The 10,000-nt window shown below is 50.9% G+C and overlaps 1 protein-coding gene across 1 annotated transcript in view; it reads left to right on the top strand.

Moving 5' to 3' along the window:
* The first annotated feature begins 3,148 nt into the window (after nucleotides 1–3,148).
* LOC142901806 (protocadherin-1-like) overlaps nucleotides 3,149–10,000 on the top strand; it is a 23,108-nt gene continuing 16,256 nt past the window's right edge. Inside the window, exon 1 of the mRNA XM_076046504.1 lies at nucleotides 3,149–3,939. The gene's annotated coding sequence lies outside the window, so the exon portion shown is untranslated. The remainder of the gene's footprint in view (nucleotides 3,940–10,000) is intronic.

Genomic DNA, 10,000 nt, shown 5'->3' with positions numbered 1-10,000 from the left:
CTGCTGCTGCTGCTGCGCTGGCTTCGCTAACCGCGGCGAGCGCAGGCGTGGAATATTGATAAGGACATTAGAGCTGATCAGCGGCGGTCTGCGCAGGCCGCAGGGTTAATAGCACAGAAGAATGCTTGGGAACAGACTCAGCCTCAGGGGTTTGGGAGCGCCGCTGGAGACTGAGGGGGGAAACAAAACTGCGGTTCACGAAACACAGCACGGCCGCGACGACAGTGCCACTCGCTTCTCATTGGCCGTTGCTGTCAACGTGGGCGGGACCATCGTTTTTATGTTGTTTTTTTTTTATTAAAATCAGTATCCAGTGCAGGAGGGACATCACATGCTGTAGAAAAAACACCTTCTGATTTGATTAAATCAGTTTTTTGTCAGATAATTAGTGGCTACACTCACTATCTTTCCTGAAAGTGTTTATTATTTTAAAAAAAAAATACATTTCAAATTATTAAAAACTATTTTTTTTTTCCTTTTTTCCCTTGTGAGGCACTTTGTGTTGCTTTTTTTTTTTAATTGTACGACAGGTGTTACACAAACAAAGCCAGAGTTGAGACTTGTGCCTCGGAGCGCTCTCTGAACATTACAGTTCTGAACGGCGGTGAGCCGAGCCGACCTTTGACCTTGCGAGATGAGGAGTCCTCTGTGGAGGGAACGAACAGAGCCCCCCCCCAAAAAAAAACATAACCCAAAACCAAAAAAATTTGGTTAATTTGATGAGGCAAGGAAGTTTTAAGTGCCATAAAATTAGGGAAGTGAGGCACCAAATCATAATAAAAAATGGTCCAAATGCAACAACAATGATGCCCCTCCTCCCCAGCAAAAAATGCAAATGCCTTTTTCCGTCCTTGTAAATAAACAGAGAGAAGAAAAATAAAGACATACAGTCGTTTTAACGACACAATTTAACAGCCGACTGCGTCGTGAGGGCCAGCAGGGCTGCTGGCGATGCCGCAGCGGTGGCAGCGGCTCAAAGTGTTTCTCATCAGTAAACAGAGTGTGTTTGAATCCCGGCACTTCAGCAGCTGCGACTGTCATCCACTCCACTTCCTGCCGTGCCCCAAGATCCCCGTTCGTTCAGCCAGACGCACAGACCGCTAGCTAAATAACCCAGGCTTTGATTAGCAAAGGGCAAAAAAAAACATGTTGCACAGAAATGTCCAGAGGATGAAAAAAAAAATTGTCTTTTACATGCTGATGGCTGCTTGGCTGCGCGGACCCATTAATACCCCCCTGTTGATGGTCTGGACGGCCACGAAACTGTTGGACACTGCAGTTTACAGTGAAACACACAAATGATTTTGGAACGTGGCTCTCGATTTATTTGACTTAGCGCTCCATCGTTTGGCAGCTCAATGAGCCTGAGGAATAATCTGGTAAATGAAATTGACTAGCAATTTTTTTTTTTCTTACACTTTTTTATATTACATGGTTCCCTGGTAAGACACACAAGCCAGGCAATTTCTTCGACTAAAAGATAGATGGAGCCTTGGAAAACTCAGTACATACTATCATAGCGTTCACAACTGACGGATTCAAGCTGAGTCAGCTCATCTGTCACTGTGTAGGCAAACACCTCAAGTTACTCCCATCTATTGTTTATTAGAGAAAATATGTCAAGTTCAGACACGCGCCCTATTTTTTTTTTTCCACCATCAGTGCAACAAACCCGCAAATATTATTTTAGTGTTTATTACAGACGCACTGTTTCTCTGCTGCGTTTATGATAATGTTTTTTTTTTTTTCCTTTGGTAAGGCCTCTCAGAAAGGAATATTCTAAAGGGAATTAGTAACGTTGAGCCGCTTCACTGCATTAAGTCCTAACTGTGTGGGATTTGTCGGCAATTAATGTGGCAGCTTTGAGTCTGTAATTTAACAGGCTCAATAAGAAACGATACGACTCTCACATTATTAAAGTTGCGTCATGGTAACTTTGCTGCCTTTATTGTTATGCTAATTGTGCCAGTCCTTCTCTCCCCCGCCCCTCCCCCCCCTAAAAGATAGTCAACTCACTTGATGTAATGAACTGCCAATGATGATCGTATTGCTCAATTGTGGGTTTTAGTGTGTGTGTGTGTGTGTGTGTGTGTGTGTGTGTGTGTCACAGTTCAATAAGGGGTGACATTGTGTTTTTTTTTAAATAATTCCCTTTAATTTGCTGCCGTTGCGTTGGGATTAGCTCTCTGAGCTGAGGCGGTGAAAGCGAGGCGGCTGGTTGTGTAGACAATAATAATAAAAAAGCTTCGCAACTAAATAACAACAACAACAACAACAACAACGGCAATAGCAGCAACAGCAGCGACGACAACTGCCATAATCCATATGTTTAGCCTTTCGAACGGTAATCAGCTTTGGGCAGGACGGAGTGAAGGAGGGATGGAGGGAGGTAAGGCAGCCTTCCTGTCCAACCGTTCTCGCAGCCGGCCGGCAACACACACCGGAGTCTCTGGAACCTTCGGCAGAGCCGTATGTCAGCGAGGGCGGGAAGAGACACACACACACACACACACACACACACACACACACACACACCGTGCCTTCAGCAGCAGCAGCAGCGGGAAGGGGAGAGCGCGAGCCCGCCGACGGAGCGCTGGAGCTCCGCTCTGCCTCCCCGCTCGTCACGTGCGCCTGTAGGTGGCGCTCAGAGCGCGAGGGACGGTGGCTTTCCTGCCTGCCTGCCGGAGTCAGTCTGCCCAGCCAGTCGGAGCTGCTCCGCCGGAGGGGAAACGAGCGGCCGCGGCGTCAGTTCGGCGTCAGAATAACGGACAGCTAGGCTTTTGGGTCACATTTAACCGCAGTTTAAAGCGGCGTCGCTACTTTTTTTGAGTGTTTTATTTATTTATTTATTTATTTTTGTTTAGATGACGACGTAGAGCCCGGCTGCTCTTCTCCTGTCCCTCACACACACACACACACACACACACACACACACACACACACACACACGTGAACTTACAATAACAACGCGGCGCACGGTTACCATTTCATTTCAGCACACGCCACACAGGAACAGCGGCGACGCGGAGAGAAATGTGGGAAGACTCGAGCCTCCAACTTGCAAGGGGTTGGCCGCTCCGCCCCGCCCCCCTCTCATCTCGCCGCTCCGTTTAGCGAGTAGAGAGAGAGAGAGAGAGGGGGGGGGGGGGGGGGGCAGGAGCGGCGCTTTGCGCTTTGGACTCGCTCCACTCTTCCATCACACACGCACACACTCGCCCGCTGCATCCGCGCGACCTGCTCCGTGCCGCTGCTGCTGCACCGCGAGGCGGACAGAGTTTGAGGCGGCACCGGCGCTGCTGCCCGCGCGGACCAGCCTGGGGATTAGCAACCCCTCGGATTTTCCCCGTGTGTGTTGTTGTTTTTTTTTCTCTCTTTCTTTTTAAATTTCCATTTTCCCTTGAATTTCCTCCTTCCGTCCGTCCGTCCGTTGACACCTCCAGGTGCTCGCCCCCTTCCTCGAGTGAGGATGCTTTCGCTGGCTCGCACCGTCCAGTCGTGACCGCGACGTGTTCGTGGGAGTAGCAGCGACTGACCACCGCCACCACCACCACCGCCAGCCACCAAGCAGCAGCCACCCGGGTCCGGACAGGTCTGAGAGCCGGAGCGGCGGCTTGTCACGACCGCCAAAGTGGACAGAGAGAGCGCGAGGATCCGGAGGAATACTTGCCGCTCGACCGCTGGATTCGTTCACTTGTTGTTTTCTCTCTCCCCCCCCCCCCCCCCTTTTTTTCTTTTCTTTTTTTTTGGTCGTCGTGGATTGTTGGTGAAATTTTTGTATTTTTCTAAAATCATCCTTAATCGCCACTACCACCGCCACAACATCCTCTTCCCTCGCGGAGGTCTTGGAGCGGCTCCGCCTGGACACCGACACGGACCGCAGCCTGTAGCCGGGCTGGAGCGCTCAGAGCCGGGGGACCGCGCGGCTCCCACTCGGTCGAGGTAGGAACTTACCACAACGGGACCTGAAACGTATATATAGTCAATGTGTATTTTGTCGTCTCGCTAGCAGAAACGTCCGATGAAACCGAGTACATTTGAAGCCCCGTTCATCGTTTCCAGTTCTTTTTTATTTAAACATTGTTCCTCTTCCCTGTCACTGCTACGGGAGCCGCGTTACGCACGGCGGCGCGCACGACTCGGCTCGGCTCACTTTTCACCTCCTGTTCATCAGTGGACCCTCGGATTGTTACGCGATTTAAAATAAATACACGAATAAATAAATAAAAATAACAAATACTCGCACATATTTACATAGCCGGTGGTAGTTGGAATATGTTTAGGCGTCCGTAGCGATCATTTTTTTGGGGGTCTTCTTTTTTTCAAACACTTGTTGTCTCAAAATTAAGCAATTTCGAAAAACCCAAGCAATGCTCACACCGCGAGTCTAATCCCCTCTGATGGCTATTTTACCGATATTACCCCCACTGTGGCATCGATCCGTATCGATCTCTCAAGCCCCCCCCAACATTAGCTCCGATGCATGTCAGTAATAAAACACTGCTTCCTGTGGGTCATTCATAGAGAGAATTGGCGCGGGGGGCGTGGGTAGGATGAGGGGGTGGGGGTGTCACTACTGTAATCCAGCTCAGTGCATTTCAGGGAAAAGAAGAAGAAGAAGTAAATAAATAAAATAAAAAAAAAGTGCAGTGGGCTGCATGCAGCTCCATATGGGAGTGTGTCACAGTGGGGTTCCATTATGGCTCTGTGTGGAGCTGCTGGAGTTCTGGCTGCTCCAGGGGAGGGAGAGAAGGATGGAGGGATGAAGGGAGGGAGGGAGGGAGACGGCTGATTTATTTTTATACGTGTTGGAAACAAATGAAAAAAGCTGCTGGTCATAATCAGAGCTCTGTCTTCCCTGCTGTAATATCACTGCTAATTTGCCTCGGGGGGGAGACTGGATGGATGGATGGATGGATGGATGGATGGATCCTCTAATACAAGAGGCCATTCATCAGTCTGCTGCTCACTCATAAACAGCCCCCCACCACCACCACCACCAACCCCGGGTGTTGCCTGCTTGCCTGGCGGGTGCACCTCGAGCACGAAAACCTCAACACAATGCAGCGACACAACACAAGACAACACAGAAACACAAAAAATAGAACAATAATAATAATTATAAAAAAAAGCAGAAGAGCTGCTGGGAAGCCGGTCCGTCCGGTCTGGCTGGTCCCTCGCCTGCACTGCTAAACCTGTGTGTGTGTGTGTGTGTGTGTGTGTGTGTGTGTGTGTGTGTGTGTGAACACCCCCGCCCCCGCCCCTCCCACTCCACCCCCTGCGGAGAAGCGAGTCCTGTCTGTCACGTCAGACCCTCCCTCCCTTTCCTTCCACCAGCGGGAGTCCAGTAGTTCCTTGACTTCCCTCGACCTTTGACCTCCCTTTTTTTGTTGCTTACACCACTCACTGTTTTCGTGCACAGACCCACCCTTCAAAAATGAAATGATTAATAATAATAATAATGATTGAAAGTCACCGGGGTAGACTGCGATGTGTGAGCGCGTAGACCCGAGCCTGGGCCGGTCTGTTCGCTGGAGGACCGAGCGTAGGTTGGATGAAGCATGATAACGACTTTTCTCCAGGACTTGCCTGTGATCTGGTGTTTTCAGGTCTTGTTTCTTGTTAAAGAACGCACGCGCACACACACACACACACACCCTCTGTACCACCGTGGACGAAGGCCTCAGCGGAGAGTTTCTTCTTTTCTTTTCTTTTTGCGTTTGCACCACGGAGGAACGAGGGCTGAGGTTCAGGGGAAGGATTGGGTGGTGGTGGTGGTGGTGGTGGGGGGGGGGGGAGGGATTAGTCAACGCGGAATTAAAAAAAAGGAACAAAAAGGTGGGGGGGGGGCGGCCCACCCGACCCTTAGAGGTCGAACAGAGTCCGTTCTGCACATTTTCCGCGTAGAAAATTGGAGATCAGAGCGAGTCGTCGGCACTAATAGTCTGTCATTAAAAATGGGAGGGTGGCGGCTGGAAGCACGCACACACACACACACACACACACACACACACACACACACGCACAGTCACTCGCTCACTCACTGGCACGCACTCCCTCCGTGGCAGGGGAGCCGTCGGTGCTCCTGATCACAGAGGTTTCACGCCGGCTTTTGCACCTTTCTCCTCGCTCGCTCGCCCGCCCGCCCGCTCGCTCTCTCTCCTCCTCTCAGGTGTGACCGAGTGCAGAAATTCGGAAGAATTCAAAAGAAGGAGAAAAGAAAAATAGCGAGGAGGAAATATTTGTCCTGGCCTCCCAATTTACACCCCTGCCGCCGCCGCCGCTGCTGCCGCTGCTGCCGCTGCTTCTTGGAGGATGATGCTCTTCCTCTTTTCTTTGTGGAAAAAAAAAAAGGCATTTGGTCACTTTGTCACACTGTCGCCTGCTTTTTCCTGAAGAAGGAAGGAAGCTGGAGGTGCAGCAGCAGCGTTTGAGTTATTCTGGATTAGATGTGAGACCTGGCTTTTTATCAATTGATTCTTTATTAATCTATTTATTAGAAATAATTGAAGTCGTCCTGGGTGGATGTGATTATCTGACGACGATGACGATGGTGATGATGATGTCATGGCACTGAAGAAGGCGTCGTCGCTCTTCTGTGCTTTTGCAATTAAACAATCAAACAAATAAAAAACAATTCAAAATAAAGTCATAAAAATGAAATAAAAAGGCCGAGGACCTGCGGGACGTCGGCAGGTTAGAAGTCGATGCTCCTCATCCCTGCACTGGGGGTCTTCGCTGGCCCGCCTGCTCGGCGGTGTGATGGCGGCAGCCGTCAGAGCAGACACACAGGTGGAGGGATGGATGGACGGACGGACGGAGGGGCGGATGTTGTGGTTGCGCCGCTGTAAGCGGAGCTGAGAGCCGGAGAACAGCAGCGGCGAGCAGCCGCCGTTTACGGCGCGTATTGATTGTGTAGCCCCCGGAGTCTGGAGAGAGAAAGGGGGGGGGAGAGAGGGAGAGGGAGAGAGAGAGAGGGAGAGAGAGGGAGTGAGAGAGAGAGGGAGGGGGAGAGAGAGAGAGAGAGAGAGAGAGAGACAGAGAGAGAGGGAGAGACAGAGAGGGAGGGAGAGAGAGGGATGGAGACAGAGAGAGGGAGAGAAAGAGAGAGAGGGAGGGACAGAGAGAGAGAGAGAGGGAGGCTGCGGTGGTGGTGGTGGTGGCGCTGCATCTGGCATGCAAAGCGGCAGGTGGGTGTGTTTACAGTAGCGCTGCCTCCTCAGGTTCCTGTCCAGGGTTTTAAACCAAAGTGGCCTTTTCATGCTTTTACACGTTTTCCAACCCGAAAAGATCCCTGTAGGTGTTGAGTGATGTGAGATCAGAGACAGAGGGTCTGTGTGTGTGTGTGTGGGGGGGGGGGGGGCATCTATTATTCAATGCACGATGATGTTTGTTTGCTGCTGTGTTGTTCACGCTGGATTAATTTGCTGATTGTAACACAAAGCTGGGAAAAGAGAAGATTCACCGCTTGATGGACCGATGATTCTTTCTCTCAAAACCCCCAAATATTATTTCTTTGTGAATGGCCCAATGTAGATCTCGCTCAAGCTGAGGCTCGATTTTTATTTATTTTTTTATTTTTTTATTTATCTTTGGATGTCATTTAGACCTCCTGCAGCTAGGTGGCAGTGGCTTGAGTGGATCAGCCCTAAATGAAGATTTTTTTTTAAAAATGTATTTCCTTGCAAGGCATTTTGCCTCCACCCTGCTCCTCCTCCTCTTCTTCCTGTTCCTCCTTGCCCTCCTCCTCACCACCCTGCTCCTCCTCCTCTTCCTGTTCCTCCTCGCCCTCCTCCTCCTCACCACCCTGCTCCTCCTCCTCTTCTTCCTGTTCCTCCTTGCCCTCCTCCTCCTCACCACCCTGCTCCTCCTCCTCCTCTTCCTGTTCCTCCTTGCCGTCCTCCTCCTCACCCCCCTGCTCCTCCTCCTCCTCTTCCTGTTCCTCCTTGCCCTCCTCCTCCTCACCCCCCTGCTCCTTCTCCTCCTGTTCCTGTTCCTCCTCGCCCTCCTTCTCCTCCTCACCCTGCTCCTCCTCCTCCTGTTCCTGTTCCTCCTTGCCCTCCTCCTCCTCACCACCCTGCTCCTCCTCCTCCTCACCTTCTTCTCCCCCCCTCTGTCTCCTCCTCCTGCTCCTCGTCCTCCTCTTCCTCCTCCTGCCCCCCCCCCCCCCCCGCCCCCTCCCTCCTGTTGGACATGTGGAATAAATATGTTGCTGCAGGATTTAAACTGCTGTTCTGACTTCAGCCTGATCTTTACTTGGTTCAGACCTGCTGTTCATCTGCCATCCACTCCCATAATCCCCTTCTGCTGCTGCTGCTGCTGCCGACAGGGATCAGTGCGTGTGTGTGAGAGAGAGAGAGAGAGAGAGAGAGAGAGAGAGAGAGAGGAGAGAGAGAGAGAGAGAGAGAGAGAGAGAGGTCAAAAGCACACATCCTGTCAGCAGGAGGTCACGTGTTTGATCCCCCTGCTGCTGCTGCTGCTGCTGCTGCGGTGCCTCCGAGCAAACACCGCCATCGACCATTGCCGCCACCGACAGGTGGATGGGAGATTCACTCACGCGGTGTGTATTTGCATGAAATGAAATGAAGGGAAAGAAGGGGGCACGCGTGAAGGTCCGACTAGCAGAAGTAAAGAAAACACGCGCGCCACACTCAGACCAAGGAAAATCCACAAAAAATAGAATAATAAAAAAAAAATCTCTAAGCCTGCCTGATGGTATCAAAACCAAACCACAGAAACTGGTGTGACTGGTGGTGACACACACACACACACACACACACACACACACGGTGCGTTTAAATGCAGAGTTAATCGGACTTCTCTCCTTGTCCCAGTTTAAACGCAGCTTTGAAAATCAAATTACTGACGGGAACGCGTCCTCCTCCCCCCCACTAGGGGCCGATATGAGTCTTTTCAGCACGTTAAACTTCCGGTTCAGCTCTTTCGTCGCACAATACCAAAGCAACTGGGGGCGCGGTGCAACACCGGTGTCACGTCCGCACACTGGTCTTCAATGTAACGAGTCTCCTCACAGAATGGCTGCAGATGTGCTGTCAGCGGATTGGTCAGAAATTCACAAACACACACACACAACATAATACTGGTGATTTTACTGTCGACGCCCACATCTACCACAGTGAATAGACTCTTGGAAGTGAGCGCTGTCTATCAACTCGTCCGCCTCTGCGAGCTGCCGAGACTGGCGGCTAGCGCCGTGTTAGCAAATGAAGCTAGCATCCAGGTGACATTTTGATTTAACGCCGTGCGTTGTTGGAGGGCTACAACAAAAATCCGCGTCTTGGGTTCTACACTTTGTTGCCGTCACTGTTGCGAGAGATCCGGACCCTTCGTTCTCGTGTGCGCGTACGGGTTCGGGAAACAGACTGGTGGGAAAGGGTTTGGAATCGTAGCGTATGGAGCTTCAGCAAAGGCGGTGGAACGTGTCTACCGACTCCTTTGATCGTGTTGATAAATAGAAGTAGAAAACACAACCAAACTCTCTTTGGAGAACACAAATGCACTAAAAAGGTTCCCAGTTGTGTCCTCAGTTACACGCAAACTCCTGGCAGCGCCACGCGTCGAAGGAGCGCTCGTGTGTCTTGAATGTTTTTGTGTACTATGGCGGATACATGGCGGAGAAATTCAAATTCCAATCGCATTATGTAGGTGCTTATTGAGCAATGTGACACACACACGCACACGCGCACACACACACTATCTCCAGTGAAACCATTGAAACCAGTGACTCAGGCCGCAGTAATCCTGCATTTCCTGTTTGACTGACAGTCACATGGTCGGCCACCTCCGGGAGTTGAATTCTTTCAATCTTGGCAGGTTGTCGTCTCTCTGTTTACACAAGGTGTGGACGCACACACACACACACACACACACACACACACACACACACACAGGTGAGCCAGCCAAGACACACACATTGTTTATTCGGACTGATTGACACCACACACCTGCAGTATTTCCTGTTTGGTGTAGATTAATCACGGAT

Source organism: Nelusetta ayraudi, unplaced genomic scaffold (assembly GCF_046127955.1).
Source record: "Nelusetta ayraudi isolate G7.1 ecotype Tasmania unplaced genomic scaffold, CSIRO-AGI_Nayr_v1 ptg000090l, whole genome shotgun sequence".
Classification (NCBI taxonomy): domain Eukaryota; kingdom Metazoa; phylum Chordata; class Actinopteri; order Tetraodontiformes; family Monacanthidae; genus Nelusetta; species Nelusetta ayraudi.
This window is presented reverse-complemented; position numbering and strand designations above follow the sequence as displayed.